Raw genomic sequence first — 24,982 nt, forward strand, 5'->3', positions numbered from 1 at the left:
TTCTAAATAATACATAATTGGTTCCTTTGGTAATTGAAGCAAGAGTTAATTTCTAATAATGTAGCTAGAGGAGTTGAAGCAACTATGATAAGCAATATTAACTCTCTAGTAATTGTTCACTCTTTCTAAATACTGTAAGATACAATAGTTTAAATATTTAAGGCCTGGTCCCTTTACCTAATGAATTTATAATATTGCTGGCTAAAAGTAGCACATTATATATAAATAAAATAAACTGTTGATGTTAAAACAAACTGACTATACTTTCTTCCCTTCATTTATGCATAGTTTTTATGAGTTACTATTCCGCCAATGTAGAGCTGATGAAAACAACAAATCTGTCCTCCCTCAACCAACCCAATAGTGTGACTCCAGCAGACCAAGGAAATGTGCTTTGAAAGAATATGTTTAGCCAGACTGCTGGTTGACCTTCTTGAGGGAACATTTTAATGTCCTGGTCACCGTTCCATAAGGTCACCTTGTGCATATGGCATTCTTCCGAAGAGCACTTGAGCTGTCTCTGCTTAAAATCACTGCAATAAACAGTATAAGAAACTGATATGCTCTTCTTTCTCCATACAGCTAGGTCTGTAGGATTAGAATGTTAGTGATAACACCTCATTAAATTTTTGTTATTCACCATATCTTGAAGAACACCAGTAAGATAATTTATTATCTTAATAATAATGTTATTACTAAAATTGTGTGAAAGATTAATGTTTATTTATTCAACACTAATTCAACACAAACATCTTTCAAACATTTATTATGGGTTACTGACTAAGGTAAACACATGTGAATACTCCCAGTTCTTAATTATATTCTCTCTGAAATTTTTATATCTTATCATTGACTGCTGCATGATAGTATAAAACTGTTTTTGTCTTATAACACACCGCAGGATTTCTTTCTGTATGAAACTCAGACCACTTAAGCATGTCAGCCCTGTATATTCCTTTAAGTTAACTTGACATTCTATTTTCTGAAGAAAAAGTACCGACTGAGAAATAAATACTTTTGCAACTTGGAATAGTCATACTGCAAGGCGGAATGTGACGTCTTTCCATCTACATAGCACCTTTATTCTGAAGAGGTCAAGGTGTTTCATACACATTTATCTCATTTCCACCCAGATTTTCTTTCTGCACTAATTGCTAAAACCCAGAGAAGTAAAATTTCTTGTCTTGGGTCATGTAGTCGTCTTCCTTAGCCACTGACTATATACCTTCTTTATGTCCTGGTTGTCCATACAGTGTGGCTCATGAGTATGCCCAGTTTCCTCCTAAAATAAGGAATCAGGCCAACCAGCAAATATTGTGTATCTCCTGTTGTTAGACATTTTTCTAGGTACTTGTGATAAATCAACAAACCAAACAGAAAAGAGAAAAGACCTTCTCTTGTCCTCCTGGCACTTATATTTTAATGGGAGGAAGGGGACAGAGTGGGGGACACAGACAATATCATGATGAGAGGAAAAAGCAAAGGCAAAATAAAGTAGGAAAAAGTTAGACAGTGAGGTAGGAACACATAAATAGGTTAATACAATTCTTGCAGAAATAACTTATGTTCCCGGTTATGTACAACAATGTCAATAAAAATTGGTTCAGAACTGAAAATTAAAAGCAGGGTTGTTTGAGAGGTTTTTGCATGTTCAGATTGAGGAGACTTGAATTTGTTAACACAATTTAGTAAACATTTCTTAGAACTGTTCTGTACAAAGTACTGTTCTGGTTGTTTTGAGTACAAGGGTTGATCTAGTGTGGGTCTGCTCGCAAGCTGCTCAGAGTCTGAAGGACAAAATATGCTGGTTATCTGTCTCCGTATAAAAATACCACCTCAGAGTGTAGCTGTTTAAAACAGTAAACACTCTATTATCTTATGATTTATTGGGTTGACAGCTTAGCTGGTTGTGCTTCTGCTTCTCCTGATGTTGGCCAGGAATGCAGTGGTCTGAGGGCTTGATTGTCCTGGAGCATCAGAGGGGGCTCATTCCCGTGGTTGATGCCGTGGTGGGGGAGGCTGGAAGGCCCATTTCAGGTAGGACATTGGGTCACTGGGACAGCTGGCCCTGCTTCTCTTACTCTGTGTGTCAGGGCCCTTCACCTCTCGAATAGTTCTGCACAGGGTTTCTCCACATGGTTCTTCCAACAGTAACAAGACTTCTCAGTTGGCTCAAGAGTCAGTAAGGAGCAAAGGGAGAAGGTGACAGACCTTCTTACATGTTTGGTCCAAAACTTATACAAGTTTCCTTTCTCTGCCTACTACTGGTTAAAGTGATTCAGAGAGAGTCTTTCACAAGGGCGAAACTGTGGGATTCACAGATCATCTGGGACCATTTTTGGAGACAAACAGTTTCAGGAGACAGTGCTTACGATATGTGCAGGGTACTGTGGAAACACTGACGAAGGGCATTTGCCAATCTAGAGACATTCAAGCATGGCTTCCAAGAACAAGAGAACGCTGAGCTGGATCTTACAGGAAAATTCCGAATTAGCCAGTGAATGAAGAACAGGATATGCCAGCCAGAGAGAGAGAGAGTGTGTGTGTGTGAGAAAGTGAGCAAGAGAGAGAGCCTGAGATATTACAAGACATGGTGTCAGAGGAGAGGATGATGTGTTCTGAGAATTTCCAGTTATTCAATATGAGAATAGAGTACAGCCTTTTTTGGTAAATACTGAAGAAGATAGCAAAAGAGGAAGACAGCTTTGACCCAGGGGTATTCATAAAATAAGGACAGCACTGAATCTCAGAAAGTTGCTGTGAAGATTAAATTATATCAAATATCCAGTATATATAAATATATATGTATGTTGTCAATATATTAGATAAGACTTTTTTAAAGATTTATAATTATTATTTTTTATTGCGTTATGTTAGTCACCATACAGTGCATCATTTTTTTTTAAAAGATTTTATTTATTTAACAGAGAGAGAGATCACAAGTAGGCAGAGATGCAGGCAGAGAGAGAGGAGGAAGCAGATACCCTGCTGAGCAGAGAGCCTGATGTGGGGCTCGATCCCAGGACCCTGAGATCATGACCTGAGCCAAAGGCAGAGGCTTAACCCACTGAGCCACCCAGGTGCCCCTATCATTAGTTTTTGATGTAGTGTTCCATGATTCCTTGTTTGCATATAACAACTTGTTTTGGCATGATGAGGGTTTGAAATTCACCCGGAAGCCAAGTATTCTGAAAGAATCATTTTGCTATATGCAATTTACAACAGGCAATATCGTATGTTTCATTATTCTTATTATTTATAAAATGTATGCTAGATATCCTTTATATCAGTGAAATTTATAATATATGCTCACTTTTTTGGAGAACTGGTTGTTAAATATTTACCAGCATGTCAAAAAGTATTAAATTGTTCTCCCATTTCATAAATGTTCTGAACACCCTTTCTCTACATTTCATGCATTTAACTCAATGTTTCCACCTGGGTATTTTCTACTCATCTATATTCTATTTCACTAATCCTCTCTGCTTTTCTCTCCAACTATTATCAACAATAAAGGCTTTCTTAAATGCCTAATTTTAGTGTTCTCATATTTAAAATTCTTGAGTTTCCTTTTGATTCTCTTTTGTAAATTCCAGCTCTGGTGAAATTCCCCCCTCTTGTTCCACTTAATGTAATAGCCACAGTAATTTTAAAATTTACTCTGATAACTCCAGTTACTGGTTGTCTCTTTCTATTGTCTGTCTTTCCATAAAATGTTTTCCCTCTCAATCCTTGGTAGGATTGGTAGGCCTTATATATATATATATATTTTTTTTTTTTTATCATTATAGATATAGTCTCTGAACAATAATGGTCGGTCTAGGGATTGTTGTCTGTCTCAGGGAGTTTCCCTTATCTCTTTGTAATCAGATAGGGCAGCACAGACCATTTCAATCAAATCAAGGATTGAATTGATTTGATGCTGGGTCTCAGGTCTTATAATAAGCTTCCTTAACCCCATCTGTTTTACATCAGCTGAAGGCTGTAACCTTCCAGAAGTTCTAAGGATAGCCTGCATTGTTTACAAAAAACCCTGCCCGCTGCGTGGTCCTTGGCCTTTCAGTCCAGAGCAGGACTAATGCAAACACTGCTGTATTTTTTGTCCGTTTGCTTGTTTAGAGGTTTTTTGCATATCTTCTTGGCCTTTTGCTCTGTACAACTTATAGATAGGCAAAAGTCTCAAGACCAAAACCACAAGTTGTGATCTCATTTCCATGCTGCTACCCTTTCTCCGGAATCTTGACTACCCACAATCTGGCTACCTTTTTCAGTGTGAAATCCATTTAATTTTCTTTACAGCATTATGAGATTTCCAAAAGTTCTGCTGTCTTTTCTGCCTCCTAACAATGTATGCTCATAGCCTTGGTCTGTCTCTTCACATGAACACCAGCATTTGCCTGGAGTAAGAAAAGCTGCTTAGAGAACGTTGTTGGTTCACAGTTCTCTGATTTCCTTCTCTTAGGGATCTTGGGCTCTCAATCCTGGTTGCCCGCTAGCTGTCTGATATCTTCAAACGGATTTCAGGCATATATTTTTTTTAAATTAGCTTTTCTGGCTATTCTCAGTGATAGCATTGGCGTGTTCAAATCTCTTCCATTCTGGCTGCAGGTACATGCTCTTTTGATGATTTCATATGCCTGTAACAGGACAGAATTCTCTCCTAGATCCTCTCATAACATCCTGTGCATAATTTTCTGATAATTATCACTCTGTTGTGGTAAAGACTTGTGTATTTGTCTGTCTCTACTGGGCTGGACCATAAACTTGTAGAAGGCAGACTGTCTCGCTTTTCTTTAAATTCCTAGTATCTGATATATCATTGCACTGGAAAAAGTGATCATTTAATAAATAATTTAAAAGTGGGTATGGGTATATATCTGTAGATTTCTGGACTGATCAGGATGTCAGTTATCTGACAGAATATTTCAGAATTTGTTTTCCTCCCTCTGTGTGTGTGTGTGTGTATGTATAAACATTTTAAAGATTTTATTTATTTATTTGACACACACAGAGAGAGCAAAAGCAGGGGAGCTGCAGACAGAGGGAGAGGGAGAAGCAGATTCCTAGCTAAACAGGGGAGCCCAATATGGGGCTCGATCCTAGAACCCTAAGATCATGACCCCCGCAGAAGGCAGATGCTTAACCAAATGAGCCACCCAGGCACTCCTAAATTATGTTTCTTCAGTTATGTTTTACCTTAGGAACATAAGTAGGAAGAAAATTACTTTTTAAAGTAAGGGGTAATTACTTTTGTAGATCAACGATATGTTATTTCAGTTGCTAGAATGACATATTTTTAATTGACCATGAAATTTTTGAACATTGTAAACCCATAATAGTTAATAAATGTATATTTCTCTTTTGACATATTTTAGTATTGTTAGATGTTATTTATTCACTTTGTTGTGGTAGGTATTAAAATCAAACAGATGATGTGAAAATCCTCCTGAATACAAAAACAAGAACTTTTCTGTATATATTTTTGAATGTCTTAGTTGGAATTTGACCGTTCCTTCTATGATGTCTTCCCAGATTACTTAGGGAAGAGTTAGTCAATCCCTTTTTTAGCTGCCCATGGTCCTTTGTTGCTCTTTTATGGCTTTTACCAATTTACATTATGTATATCTGTTTAACATTAGAATTTTGACCCTGTTTCCACCAACCTTCCTGTTTCTCAAGCTTGTCTCATTTTCCTCACAAGCAATTATAATCTATTTATATACTCACATTTTCCACCCTAACACACACACACACACACACACACAGCATGAGTAACTTTGAGAGTAGACATTTCTGTTTGGTTTACTGTTGTATCTCCAGCACCTAGAATAGTGCCTGGGACACAGAGTATGTGTTGAATTGTGAACTCAGAGAGAACAGAGACCATGATCTAAGTCTTAGTACCCTGGCGTCTAGCATAATTTTTACTAAAGCAGGTGTTAAATACTTTTGTAATAAGTGATAACTCATTCTCTTGTAAAACTAAAGGGATTATAGTGCTTGTGTTCAGATAATTCTACTTACTGTAATCTGTAGCTATTGTTCAGCAAATAGTTCTTAGATAATTTGTATGCAAGAGGGCTATGTATTAAAAACCTACTCCATTCCTCGAATATATATTTATTTACTTAATGAAATTTATAAACCCATAATAATTATATATACAGATTTCCTATTTATCTTCTGTTATGTTTTAGAATCCTCAGATATGATTCACTTTCCTTTATAAGATATTGAAATCATATAGGTGATATGAAAAATACTTTTGCCCATTTACTGAGTACATATCCTGCAGCAGATATTGTGTTAGGAATAGGAGGAACAAAATGAGCAATATTTAGTGCCTGTCTTCAAAATCCTAAATAATACCTAACATTTACATCATATTTTATGTATGCTAGACACTGTTATGAGAACGTTATATATATTTATTCTTTGAATTCTTATGGGAATTCCATGATAGAAGTACTGTTATTTTCCCCATTTTGAAAGTGAGAAACTGAGGCACAGACAGATTAGCAATGCAGTTTGTCATTAGAATCTGTGCTCAGTGTCCAGTGAAAGTCTAGAGACCGTACCTAAGCCTTTCTACCAAAGGTAGCCTCTTAGAAAAAATGATTCTTGACCCACGCTTTGCTCCCCTTGCCAAGGACTCCAGTATCTCAGTCTCTTTCCTCAGAACTGCTTTGGGGTTCATCTTTGAAGCTAGTTTTGAGAAAAATACTCCTTCTGCTACTCTCACTATCTCTGTTTCCCTAAGACAAACTTATTATGGTGGTTTAACAGACATACTGATTATTACGTTGAAAAATAGAAGCTCAAAAGTAATACATAGGAGACAATAAAAAAGCTCATAAATTTCTAACAGGAGGGATTTCTGGCATTCATATTATTTTAGTTGGTTGTAACTTGCTTGCAAAATTCGAATTTAAGTTGTGACACTCTAGCATGACCTACTTCAATGCTTTTTTAAAAATACTAATAATATCAGTTTTTTTAGAGGGAAGGGGAAGTAGAAAATATATAATATGATTGATCTCCAGGTAGTTAGTCTAAAGGAATAGCAGATGGTAAACATTAGCTATTAGAGCAGGAAATTATTTCTTCAACATATTTTTTAGCTAAGAGATTCTTTGAAAATGAGTAATTCTGGTTGGTTGATTTTGAAAGTAAACCATATGTTGTTTACATGTTTTGGCATTTATCCAGTTTCCCTGAAGATGAAAGTGAAAATGGGGGAAAAAAAAAAAGTCTTTTACTAATTAGATAATAATGAACATAATGAAAACAGGTGCCATAACTTTTGGAATTATGAGAATGTATCTTCAGAACATGCTCTGGGAATAGGATCATGAGGGGAAATTGTTCTGTATATGCCCACGATGTAAGCACATATGTGTCTGGAGGTATAGACCAAGGCACACATTAAACAAATTTAACTGCTAGTTTTTACTATGAGAGAAATAAAAAAACACAAATCAAAAGGAGTTTCAAAATGCCCTGCTCATTTTACGTGAGTCACTCAATGTAAATGCATGTATAATTTGCGATCTTGACATTCTAGTTAATATCTTAAAGCTTTTCACATTTGAGTGAGAAACAAGAAGTAAATCAAGAAAGCCTGATGATTATCCTAGAAGGCCAGTATGACACTGAATCCCTTTAACCTGTAGAACCCCTTGCTTCTGAGCCCCAGCAACACCCAGGAAGTCATATTCTCCTCCACAGTTGGGGATGCAGATGATACTGCTTCAGCCACAAAGGACAGCAATTGCACAGCCTAGGATGGGGGTAGGGTGCCGTGGTAAGAGTGGCTCCTGACGGAAAGGATTGAGAAATGGAAGAGGTACTGGGGAAATCAAGAGGAGCAGAAAAGACAGTTTGGATGAGTCCATGGGTAAAAGCCTCTCTCATGGTGGGAAAAGAAACTAAACGTCTCATCTGCTGCTGAGAAGGGAAAACTTTCCCTGCTCTGTGTCTTTCCCTTCTAACGGACGAGATGGACATGTTTGAATTCACGGGAATGCCTTCTGAAGAAAAATGAATATCCCAAATAGTACAAAGTTAGGACTATTAAAATGCTTGATCAACTTTTAAAAATACACAATAACATACGTGTTAATTATTTTCCAAAAAATATAACTGCCGTGTTTGAAAATAATATGAGAAATCTGCTCCTATACAATATGACCCATCACTAGCTCTCTTCTGTGGTTGCGAAGGCACTTAAATTCTACTGGTGATTATTTTTCTAAATGATTAACGCTTATTTTGATTATTCTCCAGCTAATATATGTATGCAAAATGTAGCTGCAAGGATTTGCTTTTGTTAGCATATCCCCTCCCCCACCCTGAAACCTCAAGGCTCCAGACGTTGATGCTGGAGAGAGAAAATGGATGTGTGTGTGTGTGTGTGTGTGTGTGTCTGTGTCTGTATCCAACCTTCAAGTTGATACATTGGTGATGATATACAAACAAACAAAAAAAGATAAAGCTTTCCCCTTGATAATGCCCTTCTCAACACATCAATATCATTTTCGAAAAACTTCACAGTAAGCAGAATGCTTTACATTTAAGTGAGGCTGTGTTTTAAAACAGCTATACAAAGCAGTTACAACTGGAAATTTAATATAACTGAGAATGGCACTTTTATTAAATAACTCTGTGATCTTCCAGCCATGTTCTTAATCAGTGATCTCCCTGTAGCAAAATGCATAGATAATCAACAACTCAGTCTGTCAGTAAACTTGTTGGGGGATTAAATCCTAAAGGAAGGAGCCCATAGCCCTGGAGGAAAACTGAGTACACGTTTCCCTGAGTCTTTGAAGGCTCATCTCGGTAGTCCCACTGCTAGAATGTGCTCTGTTGTCATAGCAACACCATCTCCTGCTTCATACAGGAAAGATTAGCTCTTACTGTGCAGAGGAGAGAATTTAGGGGAAGTCAGACTAATCCCTGGGTGCACTTGGAGAGAAAGGTTGGACCTTGCCTGAGGGATGCTGCGTCTGCAATGATAGAATTGGCTGCCACAGACACTGGTATTTAAGTTGAAGAGCAGAATTCACAGTAAGTGTCAGCTTCTCCAGAGTAGAATATTGATGAATGAGGTTTGTCTAAGTCTTGTTGAAGACTGTCCCATGCAGCAGTGGAATGACAGCAGGAGACTCTGATAAGACTGCCAATGTTTTCCTACTTTAGGTGGCATTTGAAGGGTTGACCACATCAGAAACTTGAGGAAAAATGTTAGGTACTTTTGAAACATCCATCTAAAATCCTGGGAGCATGTCTAAATTAGATAAGAAAAAAAAATGTATTCTATGTTTTTGGCATTTAATTTATTTACCCTAGATTTTTGTGTACTTAAATTGAAAATTCCATAGAGAGAAAGAAAAGAAAAAACTCATGAAAAAATTTATTCTTTCTAAGCAAGTGTGTTTCTTTAACACCAAAAGTAATATGTTTTCATTTTAGGATTACAAATGTTTGTTTTCAATTATGTATACGGTTTTTGAAAAATCCTTTTAGAAGCATAAAAGTGGTATAGTTCTTTTAAGGTAGTTAGAATATGATGAAAAAAAGGTATTCTTTGGGGAAGATTAATTTATTTAGGTCTTCTCTTTGGTGCTATTGCTTCAACTTGTCAGCATAAAGTATGTTCAATGTGTAAATCTTTCAGGATTTTCTGTTGCTTCTCTAAAATGGATTTTAATCTAGGGGGCTATGTGGGTTTATTTTTGTTTTTTCCCCATTTGTTTGTATGGGCACAGTTCTTTCTATAATTACTCAGTAGTGCATGGATTTTACTTTAAGAACTGGGAAACCTTGTTATGGGTTTGAAATGTTTGATATTGGTATCTTTTGTTGAGATATCTACTCACTGAAAAACTTAATTACTTCAAAGTACACTTTAATCCGTATCCAAAAATAAAAAGAATATTCCAAGAATATGTAGATTTTATGTGTAAACTGTGGTTTTGAAGATCAGTGTATATTACCCTGAAAGGGTGTGTATGTATGTATACATATATACATATATATATATATATATTTTTTTTTTTGAAGTATTCCTGGTGAAAATTATATCATGCTGCATTCATCATTTTTTTTATTGCTTTGATCACAGCCATATATTTACGATGTGTATTTGAAAACTGGGTTTTAGTTCCTATGTACAAAATCTCAGGCTACTAATATACTACCACACTACAATGAACATTGCAGTCTATGCTAAATATAGCCAATATCATATAAAATAGTTGTTATTTGAAGATTACTCCTTTAATTTACCAAAATGAAAGAGATTTGGGTGTGAATGCAGATTACACATAGACTCCTTTTCTCTAAAACTTAATGTTAGAAGAGACCGTAGGTCTTAGACCTGAGGGAGCGATTATATTAAATGGCTTCATGAAATGATTCTCTTTATATGTCAGGAAATATACACAAAACCATAAGGGTCACACTGGCTGAATAGCATTCAAGTTATAACTATGCAGAAGCCTGATGCTCTTAAGAAAATGGAGACAAAGCAGAAAGTCAGGTAGCCTCTTTCAGTAAATGATTGCAAATTATTACAACAACCTCTTTTCTATCAGTAGTTCAGGATAGAGCCCTTAGAAATCACAAACATAAAGAGGCAAATCTGCTATTTCTCCCCAGACTTACCCCCTTCCCCTCTGAAAACAAACTGGAGTAACTTATTTCTCTTCATTTATCGACTTTGGGCAAAAATGGGGAAGCCAATGACCCTCTTCCAAAAGGAGAGAAACTTCAATTTCACTATATGATGCCAGGCTCAAAATTAGTACAACAGAACTGGGGAAAGAGAAGGATGGCTAGGTAAAAATGAGCCACACTGATTGAGATCACAGAATAAAGTATATACACAGATAACTGAATAATAATTGAAAGCTAAGGCAGAAAGGATTTAGCCCATTCACTACCCTAACCAAAGTTTTTCAAGAGGTGGTCCTAACCAGTTTTTTAAAAAAACAATCATATCATATTACTAAGAGTTTTCCATTTTCTGTCTTCTGGGCTCATTTCTTTTGTAAAACAGTAATGATTGAACTGGAGCCAAATGCTGTGAGCTGATGACTTGTGCGGATTTATTAGGTCCCTGCGGCAGTTTGATTTGGGCTCCCGCTATGTCAGGGTCTTGCTTGGTGAGGAACAGGTCATACTCCAAAGCCCAATTATCCCTTGAAAGGCATTGCTTCAGGAACCTTCGAAGGGGCAAGCTGTTCTATTCATGAACTGGCCTTAGAGGTTTGGAATGTCTTTTAGAAAGTCCAGAATTCAGTTTAAGAATAAAAATCTTTGGGATGCCAAGGTCTTGAGTTTGGTAAGTGATCTGGAAATGGTCTGAGCTTTTACAAGGGAAGCCAGAGTACAGAAAAGAGAAGGAGGAAGCAGTGGCACAGGAAGATCACAATAGAATCTTCTGCTAGGGAATAATACTCACAAACACACACACGGAAGGCATTAATGCATGATTTTATAATAGTCCGTTATCATGTGTACTAAGGATTGCTTCTAAGACAACCCAGTATGGTTGATGGTTGACATATATGTTAGAGTACATATTGAAGATAAAAATATTTAGCACGAAAGATAATACTGTGATATGAATGCTTTTTGCTTTTAAAAATCAAATTAAGATTCAGTTTTGCCTATATTAGTTTTGATTCTATGACATGTTGTTGGGTTAGAGAACAGTAATACAGCAAGGATTCCTCCTCTCTTTTTTAGATTTTGGGACTTATGTTAATGTTAAAACCTCCTTATATTCTTTAAGTTTGACTTTATACTATTTCAGGACAAATATGTAAGATGCTAAATTTATCTGTCTTCTTAGGATTACATGTAAGCAAATGTGTAGCATCATGTATGGGAAGATGGCTGGAACAGTTGTTGAAACTGGGTTATATGTAGAAAGGCCAGAATGTTAGTTGGAGGTATGTACTTTTGGTGAGAGACACTTTCGAAGGCAGATGGGGGCCAGTGGGCATTTCTGAGCCAGGCATGAGAAACGGAGCAGGGTTTTGTGAAAATGTATCCTACAAATGTGAAGAGGATAAACAGATGGTATGGGAAGGGTTAAGAGGAGGCTGTTAGGACTGAGAACCTAAACTAACATAGAAAAACTGAGAATTAAAGGTAGGGAATAGACACAAAAGCAATCACAGCCATATACTCTAAGGAATTTCCCGTGTTAATTTATTCAACCGAGGTTTTATGTGGCCACTGCCAAGATGGTTGCTAAGAATTACAAAGCAAAATGCATATGTTCAGACATTAATAAAAATACTGGTGGGAAAGACCAAGAGATAGAAAATCAAAATATTTTGTGGGGGTGCCTGGGTGGTTCAGTGGGTTGGAGCCTCTGCCTTCGGCTTGGGTCATGGTCCCGGAGTCCGGGATCAAGCCCTGCATAGGACTCTCTGCTCGGCGGGGAGCCTGCTTCCTCCTCTCTCTCTGCCTGCCTCTCTGCCTATTTGTGATCTGTGTCTGTCAAATAAATGAATAAAATAGTTTAAAAAATATTTTGTGGCAAGAAGTATGCTAAAACAAGTACAGGGGATAGACTTGGCCTATGACTGGAAAGTGTTAAAGAACTTTCAGACTTGGAAACCCATTGGAAACCCATTGGGTGTCATTACTAGACAGAAGGAAAGTCTATTAGAAGAGGGCGTTTGTGAGCAGATGTGAGGAGAGAACTGACAGTAATGGAGACGGCAATGGATTTGATTTTGGGCATCCTGTTTGATCTTTAAGCCTTAAAAAACAAATACTGTATTTAAATATAAGACTTAACTTACCCATAATTTGTTTATTTGAGAAAGAGAGAGAGAGAGCAGGGGCAGTGGCAGAGAGAGAAGCGGAGAGATAATCTTTTTTTTTTTTTTTAAGATTTTTATTTATTTGACTTGAGCCGAAGGCAGAGGCTTTAACACACTGAGCCACCCAGGCGTCCCAGGGAGAGAGAATCTTAAGCATGCTCCACACCCAGTACAGCAAAGTCGGATACAGGGCTTGATCTCATGACCCTGAGATCGTGATCTGAACCTAAATCAAGAGTTGGACCCTTAACTGACTGAGCTACCCAGGAACCCCATGATGTATTATATTTTAGAAGGTCATGTTAGTGCACAGAATTTCATAGCATCTTTTGCATTTGTTTTACTACTCTATTCTATTTCCTCTTTGATATTTGTATATAGCAATTAGAGTATGCAAAACCTTGGTATGTGTTTTCATTTTGAAGTTCAACCATTTAGTATGACCCCAAAAAGTTTATCTTTCATTACAGGGGTCTGACAGTCTAAAATTTAATAATTTTTATCTTTGCATTCTTCTCTTGGCATTAAAATCAGATAAAAATAAGTTTGATAAAAAGGAAAAAAGAATATATTCAGCTGGACTTTTGAGAAAACCAGTTTTGGTAGAACTTACCCAATGAGCTAGGGTCAGGAGTATTTATCATCTTTTTTATCTGGAAAATGGCATCATTTTCTATCACCATAGTTGTGAAGTGATGATAATTATAGTAATTACAAGAACAACCTCAACAATTAAGAATTTTTGGCACTTTACAGTTTATAATTGTTGGGGAAATAAAAACAACCCTGTCCCCCAAAAGACCCTTCTGTACCTGTATAGAAGAAAGAGAGAAAACACAATTCATCATAGTGTAGGGATGTATGGTGACATCAAAGTGACTACAAGGTCTGTACAGAATCGCACACATATTTATACAGTAAAGTAGAATGAAGAACAATGACAACTCCTCTATATTCTTGAGAGAAAAATAGATGCACCTGATTGTCTCCTATTTCTCTTGTGAGGGAAAGCTAATTCTGAACTAATTCTGGAGGCTTGCATTTACTGTTTGAAGGGTCCTAGAAGAAGTCCTAACCTTGCACTTGAAAATCAAAATGGTGATCCTGCTATACCTATTTTCAAGAAAACCCCATAAAGGGGATGGTAGGGAAGCAGCTGGCTGTCCCCTCAAAGAAAAATCCATCCACTTATCCTTACCCGATGCACCTTTTTCTACACATTATCTCATTTAATTATCACAATACTGTCAGACACATATAATTACCATTGTGTCCCAATTTTATGAATAAGGAATCTGATGCTTGGAAAGGTCAGGGAATATTTTTAAAGTCCCAGAACTAACAGCGGGAGATTATCCACCTCTCTTTATCTCACATTCTCATTTCTTAAATGAGGCATTGGAGAAACTCATTTTTGGATGTTACATGGAGAGGTAATGATAAAGAAACAATCATTTTTATTGTTCTTGCCTTAGGTATGTAAGAACACCTATGCCCCATATTATAAATATGCAGGCCATTGGATACAGTCTGGTCCAATTTTTCTGTGTAATAACCATTTCACGAAATTGTTTGGGGAATTAAAAGAGATAAGTAATGCAAATAAACTTGCACTGTACCAGGTGCTTAACAACTGAGAACTGTCACAGAAACTTATTCCACTCCAGGAAGAGGAAAATAATGAAGGCAATTGGAGCTTTATTTATTTCTTATTTTTTAAGATTTTATTTATTTATTTTAGAGAGACAGCAAGAGTGAGAGAGAGAAGAGAGAGAGCAGGGGGAGGAACAGGGGGATGAACAGACTAATGATGTGGGGGAGCCTGATGTGGGGTCCAATCTCACAACTCTGACATCCTGACCTGAGCTGAAATCAAAGAGTTGGGTACTGAATTGACTGAGCCACCCGGGTGCCCCTGCAATTGGAACTTTAGTAAAAAGAATGCTGTCCTAGGGACGCCTGGGTAGCTCAGTGGGTTAAGCCTCTGCCTTCAGCTCAGGTCATGATCTCAGGGTCCTGGGATGGAGCCCTGCATCCGGCTCTCTGCTCAGTGGGGAGCCTACTTCCCCCTCCCCCTCTGCCTGTGTCTCTGCCTACTTGTGATCTCTCTCTCTCTCTCTCTCTCTCTCTGTCAAATAAATAAATAAATAAATCTTAAAAAAAAAAAAGAATGCTGTCCTGATAGTCAGAAAATTATTCATCCATCCATCTGTTCATTTCTTTATTCATCCTTCATTCAGCAAGCATTTAAAACCCTTAGGTGAAATCAGAGAGGGAGACAAACCATAAGAGACTCTAGGGAACAAACTGAGGGTTGCTGGAGGGGAGGGCGATGGGTGGTCAGGGTAGCTGGGTGACAGGCATTCAGGAGGGCACGTGATGTAATGAGCAACAGGTGTTACATGCAACTGAGGAGTCCCTGAACTCTACTTCTGAAACCAGTAATAAACTACATGTTAACTAATTGAATTTAAATAAAATAAAATACATAATAAACCCTTTCCCTGGGCCTCCTTCTGAATAAACACACTGTAGGAAAATGAAGAAAACCAGAAGCTACCCCTCCCTTCAAAGATAATGCTAAACTCATCCTTGTTATGGACCGGGTATGGAGTTAAATACTCTGCAGTCATTAACTCACTTGATCATATCAATTATCCTGTGATGCAAATGCTATCCCTGCCCCTATTGTTTCTAGGGGGAAGCTAAGGTTCAGAGACTGTGTCCAAACCACCTGACTTACAAGTGACAGACCTGGGTTTGAATCTATGTTTCTCTAGCCACAACACCCATTCTCTCAACCACACTGTTACTCCTTCTGTTGCACATGTGTGAGAGTGCTATGAGGAGCGTTAGCATGGGATACCGAGCTGTCACAAAGAAAAGGGGTGACAGGGTGGGGTGGATAGGTGGGAAAGCCTTAGCAGTTATGATTTTCCTTTAGCAGATATAATTTCTCTGTATAATAACTATTTCATAGAACTGTTTTGGGAATGAAGGGAGGTAACCAGAAAAAATTTACAGGGCACCAGGTGCTAATACGTGTTAGCAACCACTTACTGTCACTCAACTAGCAGGTTAAGTTTCAGTCACTGCTTAGACTTCGTCTCCCTTTCTCTTTCTCTTTCTTATGTCTTTGATGGTTTGTTTCATAGACAATCTGCGACTGTAGATGCTACCTCTCCTTCACTTTGCCTAACAGTTTGGGCAGTGATTAGATGTTCACAAACTTTCCCAGCATTTTACCTCCCGTGTGTATCCATTAGGGTTCATAACAACTGGGATAGGCAATGGTGGACCTATTCCTCTAAACACCATCATGTTTTCTGTCTGAATGACTTATTTTGTTGTGTTGTTGCTTTGTGTTTTGTTTTTGTTTGTTTGTTTAGAGAAAGGGGCTTGTTGAGAGGAATGTCTTAAGAGTTTTTCATGTTTGTAAGTAAGGATGCCATTACTGGCTAGGGAGCTTGTCTCTTTCTGCATGCGGTCTTCATTCACAGGTTTTACTGAATGTGTAGTAGAGAAGGGTAAGATAATTAGCACCAGAAGAAGGAAAGGAAAGCGTTTATAACCAGGTCTTCAGAGGAGTAAATGGCTCAATATCTGAGTCAAAACATCAAAATATACTAAAGGATATTACAGCTTTGTAACCTGTAGAAAAAAGGTTTTCACACATGGGTCCTGAATGCCTGCGTATGTATTATATGGTCAGCCTTTTAAATCACATGTAGAAATTCATGCACTGGAAAACTCTCTGAAGGCTATTACTTTATCTGTGACAGAATCACTTATATCTTATACTTTTTTGTAAAAACTAACAATATGATTATAAAGTTTAGCCCTGTATAATAAATATATTTTTTAAATTTATTATTTATTTGACAGAGATCACAAGTAGGCGGAGAGGCAGGCAGAGAGAGAGGAAGGGAAGCAGGCTCCCTGTGGAGCAGAGAGCCTGATGCGGGGCTCCATCCCAAGACCCTGGGATCATGACCTGAGCTGAAGGCAGAGGCTTTAACCCACTGAGCCACCCAGGCGCCCCCTGTATAATAAATATTAAGAACAGCAATTACATAATGATATGGCAACTACAATGATTTGTGGAACAAACTTAAGGTAGACTTTAAAAAGAAAATGAGAAATTAACTTTTTCACTGCTTGTACCTTCCAACCTTATCTAATATTGGCCATACCAATTAGTTAAAAAAAGGGGGGGGGGAGGAAGAAAGAAAAAAAAAAGAAAGAAAGAAAAAATCACATATAACATTTCTCTAATGCTTGAAAGGAAGCTTAGAAATTTGGAAAATCCCAGAAGCCATGACTTTATTAGAGAATGCTACACGTGTGTATCTTTGCTCTAGAAATTGCTTTAAGCGAGTAGGGAATTTAAGGGTGATAACCAAGTTTTCTTTTTTTTTTTTTTCTTCTGTAGCTAATAAGGTCCTGAGGGATGACTCTACCCATATCAGAAAGGAGACATGTGCTTCTCTTAACTCCTGCCAAATAGAGGATATCAGGGATCTTCTTAACCTTTACTTCTTTCCTCTGGTTGCCATTCTACACAGTGGGGAGTGGGGGGCAAGAAAAGGCCCAAGAATGTGATTTTTCTTTTCTGCTCACTTTTTTTGTTACAAATTTTCACAGCATTTTTCTCAAGTTCTTTTAAGATTTCTTTAGAGCTTAAAATTATAACCTGTTAATTTAGCATTGTTTCTTCTCAACATCAAGGCTTATCAAGGCTTGGCTTTTCTCAGTGGCCTATCCTCTCTTAAAACAAATATCATAGTTTTTAACTGGTCAAGAGGAAAAGCTGTACGGGGACTAACACGATATTGTTAGTAACTTTCTCATTTTAAATACCTTAAGCATTCTTTTTTTTTTTTTTTTTTTTTTTAAGAAATAGTCTGTTGCAAGCAAATTATGTGTTATTGGACCTGTGGTGTAAAATTTAGTTTATAATCTGGCAAATATTTACTTTATGTTTTTTCCCTCCGAAAATATCTTTGGTTATCAGATAAAATTATCTTCAGTGTTGTATGTGACCTTTGCCAACTTAACGTGTTCTTTGCACTCACTGCCAACCTTGTAGAGACTAAGTGAATTTCTTACTGGTTTTACCAGACCAGGGGAAAAGTTCAGTAGGGTAATTAAAATATAAAATGTACTTCTGACCAAATGTACTTGAACAAGTTTGGCTCAGAACTACCTCAAATTCTGGGTTAGATCACTGTCACAGTGTATGTTTCACATGGGTCCTGTTTGTTATTTATCTACCCCTGGAGACCCAAGTTAGAAATACAAGGAGATTCCATTAACTGATACAATGTGCTCATTTGTCTTTTCCCTGCAGCATAAGGAAGTGGGAAGCTCACAAATTTGGCATAACACATATTTCCCTTGGAATCTCAGTGCTGTACCTCCCTGTAGTTCCCTCATCTATCTACTAAAGGGCTAAGAAACCTGCCTTGCGTATTATTTTATTTCAAAGTTCAGTGGATAAAGTAATAAAATGTATTAATAAAATATTACACATTTGTTTTAAATATATATTCATGTTTAAAACATTTAGACTTCCTAGAATCACTTCCATCACCAATATATTATTAATAAAGTATTACATATTCATTTAAATACATATTCATGAGAAATATTTTTAAAAGTACAGAAATGTACAAAGAAGGAAGGATCCCCTATTTCGTTCGGGCAGTCTGCTGTACTCTCAATAGATCATGACTGTTAACAGTTTGTTTTGTACTTTTGTCCAGAAAAGATAGATAAATGATAGCTTGTTCAACAGATATCCTTTAAAAAAAATGGTCACCAAGATTTTGAATATAGGTTTCGTTTTTATCATTTTGAATCGGTTGTTGGAAAGGACATTTTGCCAATGATTTGCTGAAGTTGTCATAGTTATTACGTTTTTGTTTTTTTTTTCTTACTCGTTGTTTTCTCCTAGCCAATACCACAAAAAGGCATAACAATTTACAGACTAAAAGAAAAGTAGAATGGGATTGACCACACACTTATCTTTTGGGAACCATTGATTATTTGCGGCAGGGTCTCTTCTGGAATGACAATTAAATACACCTCTTAACATTATAAATACAGTAATGGATGCTAAGCCAAATTAAAGACTAGCTCTCAGAATATTGGTCTGTAAATGTCTGCAGAACTGAAATGTGTAAATTAGAGATTCACTGGAATCTGCTAGCCAAAAGTGAAAACGAAAAGTGCTTACACCTCGCTAATTAATGCTGCATGTTCAATTTGATTGCAGGAATAAAAGAGCCACTGAGGCCTATGGGAAAAAACAGTGGCCTGGGAGTGGAGTGAACTGAGTCCCTTTCTGTTCTGTGACTCAGGAAGGGACCATCCCCCGAGGAGCCTGTCTTTTGTCCTTAGTGTAGCCATTTAAAAATCAGGGTCAGATTCACCACCCTGTTAACTTCTCAGAATTGGCAATAAAATCGGGGGAAAACCCAGAGAGATCAAGTTCCAGGAAAATCATAATCTAACTTTAATTTATTGCTGAACTGTTAATGTTCTGATGGCTGGATTCGACAGCCTACAAAGTTTTAATGAGTTTCTACCAGGTCAGGCTTTTCAAGGAGTGGTTAGTGGATGGCACAATGGTTACTGGTCCATGACAAGATAAGTGCACAATCACAGCAATTTTATGTCAGGAGAATTTAATAATAAATAAATGGGCTTGTATTTTGTATGTTCTGTTCCCAGCAGTATTTGTTTTCACAAACTATTTATCCATGACAGAGTGGAAATGAAAAGATCGATTCTTCATCACAAATTCTTTGAAAAGCATCGTCCTTGGGAATTGGAGCTGTGCTGGATTAATCAAAGAGCAAAAATTGACCTAATCCCTATTCTCTCTGAGCTGGAGGTCCTGGGAGAGACCCAGATATCAATCAAGTAACCATATCTAAGTGATTTAAGTGCTTCTTCTCAACCAGTTTCCTCCTCGCTCCTGTTTTCCCTCCCCCTTCTTTCCTTCCCCTCTCCTGTCTTCCCCCACTTCACCCTTGTACCCCTCATCCCCCTCTCCCTTCCCCTGCTGTGACTCACTCTTCCTCCTGTTCCCCTTAATCTTTCATTTGTTTTTACCTACTCTGCCTATTTATCTGAGAAATTTTATCAGTCTACACAATAGAATAAATAATTACCTTTATTTTATTTTATTTTTTATTTTAATTTTAAAGATTTGATTTATTTATTTGACAGAGAGAAAGGGAATACAAGTAGGGGGAGTGGGGGAGGGAGAAACAGGCTCTCTGCTGAGCAGGAAGCCCAGGGCAGGACTCAATCCCAAGACCCTGGGACCATGACCTGAACCGAAGGCAGGTTCGGTTAGCAGCTGAGCCACCCAGGTGCCCTAATAACCTTGATTTTAATCATAGTCAACAAACAGAACTCCTCAGATACTCCAATTCAGGGGGAATATGTATATTTTCTTTGATTGCTAAACAGTATGTGTCTCCATCCCTGTGTGTTTCTCTCTCTCTCCTTTTCTGCCTTCCTTCCTTTCATTTTGATTTCGATTATTTAGATTTCTTTAGAATTTGTTAAGCCTCTTGTATGTGGCAAGCCTTGTGCTATGCTCCCCATATATCCCTGCCTCCCATTCCCTGTTCCTACCCCTAAAATGAAAAATAAGCAAAAGTAATTAGAACTGGAATTAGGAATCTGTGAATATTTAACCCAAACATGTGCAGTCTTAGGATGCATTCTTGCATGTACCCTTTAAAAAAACAGAGATAACATTAAGACGAAGCATATAGAAGTTGAAATTCTGAGCTTTTATTATTAAGAATATAAAGGGGGCACCTGGGTGGCTCAGTTGTTTAAGCCTCTGACTCTTGGTTTCAGCTCAGGTCATGATCTTGTGGGTCCTGAGATCTTTGAGCCCCGATTTGGGCTTCCTACTTGGGGCAGGGGAGTATCCTTGAAGATTCTCTCCCTCTGCCCCACCCCCATATGTGTGTGCACACGCGTTCTCTCTCCCTCTCTCAAGTAAATAAACCTTTAAACAAAAAGATTATAAATACAATTAGAATGATTCCTTTCCAAATGCCGGAATATGTGGGCAAACTAGAATCTCACTTAAGCCATTGCTTTCCTTTGCCTTTAAGATAGGATTCTTAATATAAAAAGGAGAAATAGTTTTGTGTGTTTTTTTTTTTTTCTGAGACATTAAATCACTCGCACTACTTAATAACAGTTGTAAATAATAGCTGAGGTGATTTGTATGTGAATAAATGTGAAATTCTGTCCTGGTTTCATCCGTTAACTTACTTTCAGTTATTTTGTCACTCTTTACTACAGCAAATTGGTTAGTATATCTTGGTGGTTATAGGAAAAAGGCACATTTTGGGTAAAAATATATTTAAATAGAGTATGATAAAAATTTTCCATGTCTTGCTTCAGTATAGTCTAGAAAATAATGCTCAACCTGTATCTGCAAAGCATCTAAGCATTTTGTCAGAAAAATAGAGGATAGTATCTTACAAAAAGTACTTATATACTTCCAGAGACAATACCTGCCATTTTTTTTTTTTTTCATAACCAGTGTTTGCAGCATCACCTAAAGAACTGGATGACATGAGATACGTGGGTGAGGGGAAAAGACAGGGGCTCTGGAGTCCGCTGCCCTGATTGTGAATTGGGCCCTGGCACCTGTGGTGTTTTAATGGAAGTCATTTGTTCGAGATTCCAGAATATGCCTCTGAGATTTTAGATTAGCTGGGTCTGCCGTGAGGATTAGATATAATGAAATAAGCACCCGGCATATAATATTAAATTATTTTTAATGGCAAACAGTCAGCACTAATTAAGCAGTATACTTTTTTGCATCAGTTACTTCAAATGATGAGGGCAGAAGGGAGGGGTCAGTGTCTGTAAGAATGATGTCATAATAAGGGAGACAGTGACTTAAGGCACCCAAGTATAGGAAGAGTAGAGCAGCCAGCCTATGAATTAGCCTTGGTCTCACTGAATTATACACAGGGTTATCATACAATTTACTGTCCATTTGGAGTCAGAGGGGGCACAGTTAATACTTATGCTGTCACCAGGACTGTGTGAAGCCAGCCTACCACATATATACCGTCCATTGTAAACCTTTTCTCTGTCCATCTGTCTCCCAACTCTGGCTTTCTCTGATGAATTTAGCTTGTTCATGGTCCCTGGAACCCCTTCTGTCCAATCTTTCTTATTTTAGCTGCAGTTACTAAGCAAGGTAGGAGTTTGGGCTTCTGAGATTTTTATTATGCTAAATAATAAAATAGCTGAGGTGATTTGTATGTTATTATCTTATTCAAAGTGAAATAAGTTCTTCTCCTCAACCACATTCCTCCTGTCTTCTGCTGTCCCCTCCCCCCCCCACCCCCACCTATCATACAATTATCTGGAAGTCATGTTAAAATGCAAGTTGTGATTCAGTCGGTCTGCAGTAAAGCCTGAGATTTGATATTTTTAACAAGTTCACAGGTGATTTTGATGCTGCTCATCATTAGTCCACACATTGAAGAGAAAGGTGTCAGTTTAAATTCCAAGGGGTAGAATCTTTTTGAGCAATTTGCTTTTTTGATTTGACCACAGTGATTGTGGCTTTGACTTCTTACAGTTTGATGGTCCTTGGTCAGGTGCCTACCTTGGCAGTTTGGGTCTGGGGAGGTCATATGGCTACACCAAGGCAGTAGGCAGGTTAATTTGTTCTACAAGGGAGTACAGAGAGGAGATCCATACACTAAAATGATATGTTCAATGGAAACTAGTTGTCCTCTTTCTTTTCCTGGAAAGCCACTGAAGAAGGAACTTGACAAGGTACCATTGGCACTGGACACCACCTCTAAACTAGCCAGTCACAACTCAGTAGATGTTTCCTCTCTGCTAAAGCCAAGAAACAATATCTTTCAAACCAGAATCTACTGCACTTTATCCAAAGAAAGATTTTATGGATGGCCATGGTTGTGTAACATTAGTACAGCAGCATGAGATACAGTGGGGAGGGAGTGTATTTTGACCAGCTCTTGGCTAATTAGAAATAATCACACTGTAAGAGCTCTTATCTTGGTATTATTCAGAGAGTTTAAGTTGATATAGTCAGGATAGAAACTTTGAGAAATTAGTTTTTTAATGGTCAGCCAAGACAGATTTTGTAATTTTGTTTTGAGGGCAATTCAATGATTTGTTATGATAGAAAGAGTGTTAATGAAAATGAACATATATATCACTAATATAAAAAGAATATTCATTACCTGAGAATCCTTTCTTTTTTTAAAGATTTTATATTATTTATTCATTTAGAACAAGAATGAGAGCATGAGTTGGGGTTGGGGACAGAGGGGTAGGGACAGGGAGGGAGAAAGAATCTCAAGCAGATTCCCTGCTGAGCACAGAACCCGCCTCAGGGGTCCATCTCATGACCCTGAGAACATGGCCTGAGCCAAAATCAAGAGTCAGGTGCTCAACCAACTGAGCCGCCCAGGTGCTCTTTGTTACCTGGGAATCCTTTCAATTCTTAAGCTTTTTCTTTTTCTTTTCTTTTTTTTCTTTTAACCCATGCTGACATTACCTCTTGCCAGTCTTTTTACTACAAAAAATAAAACATCAGCAAAAACCAAAATGTTTTCTCTTCCTCCATTGACTTTTTAAGAAACATTATATTTCTACTTGTGACTTACTAAATACGTTACTTTATACAAAGGAATACTAAAGTAAGGTCCATGTCTCTACGAATATTTGGAAAAAGATGACAAATGTGGGGCGCCTGGGTGGCTCAGTGGGTTAAAGCCTCTGCCTTCGGCTCAGGTCATGATCCCAGAGGGCTGGGATCGAGCCCCACATCGGGCTCTCTGCTCAGCAGGGAGCCTGCTTCTTCCTCTCTCTCTGCTGCTTCTCTGTGATCTCTGTCAAATAAATAAATAAAATCTTTAAAAAAAAAAAAGATGACAAATGTGTGAAAAGTTAGTGTATAATATAAAAAATTTTGAACTGTGAAAAGTAAGACTTTAGAAAATAAGATCAATGTAAATAGTGTTCCTTGAATGGTGGAAGAGATGGATGTGTGAGAGCCTGTTTTCTAGAAGAGAATTTGGAGCAAGATGGCTGCCCTGACGTTGCTCAGGCTGCTCAGTTAGAGTCTACCTCAGTCCTCAGCCATCCATGATTTGAAAGTTTGCTTGGCTTCAAACTGGATGATAGCTTTGAGAACTTTCATGGTTCTCTTGAACCATAATCCTCCCTTTCCTCCAAATCAGTGCTAGGACTAACTATTGGTCATTTAATATGGGATTAACAAAATTAAATATTTATATGGACTTAAGTGTACCGAATTTGAGAAATGTAAAATGTGGAAACAACTCTTCTATATTTACTGTCTACAATTAATACAACAAAAGCGAGTACTATTTCTGTTATTGAAAATGTTTCAGCATTTTATCCCAGGCAATAACAAACATCTGAGTGCTATGTGGACTCATGATATATAATCTAGGATTCTCCCCCCACTTTTTTTAGGATTCTGCTATTATTTTTTTTAAAGATTTTATTCATTTATTTGACAGAGAGAGAGATCACAAGTAGGCGGCGGGGGGGGGGGGGGAAGCAGGCTCCCCGCTGAGCTCTCTGCTGTGGGGCTCGATCCCAAGACCCTGAGATCAGGACCTAAGCTAAAGGCAGAGGCCCAACCCACTGAGTCATCCAGGCGCCCCAGGATTCTGCTGTTATTAAGACGTTTTATTATAAAAGTACCTCTTTATGTTGCAAGCACAGAGCTTGCTATTTTTTACAGAGCACTTTATTTTAGATTTGGGCAAGTAGTTCTTTCTTTCCTTCTGCCCATTTCTTTTGTATTTACTTATAGTCCTTTCAACCTGGCACCTAGAAGTGTATACACACCATGTGCACTTACTGAATACTCATACATAGAGATGAAGCCACCCACAGTCGTTCAGATTTCACATCCTCTTCCATGAATGTGGGAGTTGGTCCTTGTCTACCTCTCACCTAGGCTCTGGTGATCTGGTGTGATGGGAGAGGAGAGGGTGGGAATGAAAGTGATGTTAGAGTTTTATCCTCTTGGGATGACCACAGGACCACTGGCTTCTTTGTAGTTTGAATAGATT

General features: G+C 37.7%; 1 protein-coding gene across 12 annotated transcripts in view; it reads left to right on the forward strand.

Moving 5' to 3' along the window:
* The window catches only part of NOL4 (nucleolar protein 4), a 413,344-nt gene that overhangs the window by 160,995 nt on the left and 227,367 nt on the right, over positions 1-24,982 (forward strand). Inside the window, exon 1 of one of the 12 annotated variants that reach the window (XM_047698449.1) lies at positions 8,995-9,066. The exons of 10 other annotated variants lie outside the window; for them this stretch is intronic. The gene's annotated coding sequence lies outside the window, so the exon portion shown is untranslated. Of the gene's footprint in view, positions 1-8,994; positions 9,067-21,833; positions 22,093-24,982 lie in introns of those variants that run through there. One more of the 12 variants, XM_047698448.1, reaches the window with a different exon arrangement.

The sequence above is a fragment of the Lutra lutra genome, chromosome 12 (assembly GCF_902655055.1).
Source record: "Lutra lutra chromosome 12, mLutLut1.2, whole genome shotgun sequence".
Classification (NCBI taxonomy): domain Eukaryota; kingdom Metazoa; phylum Chordata; class Mammalia; order Carnivora; family Mustelidae; genus Lutra; species Lutra lutra.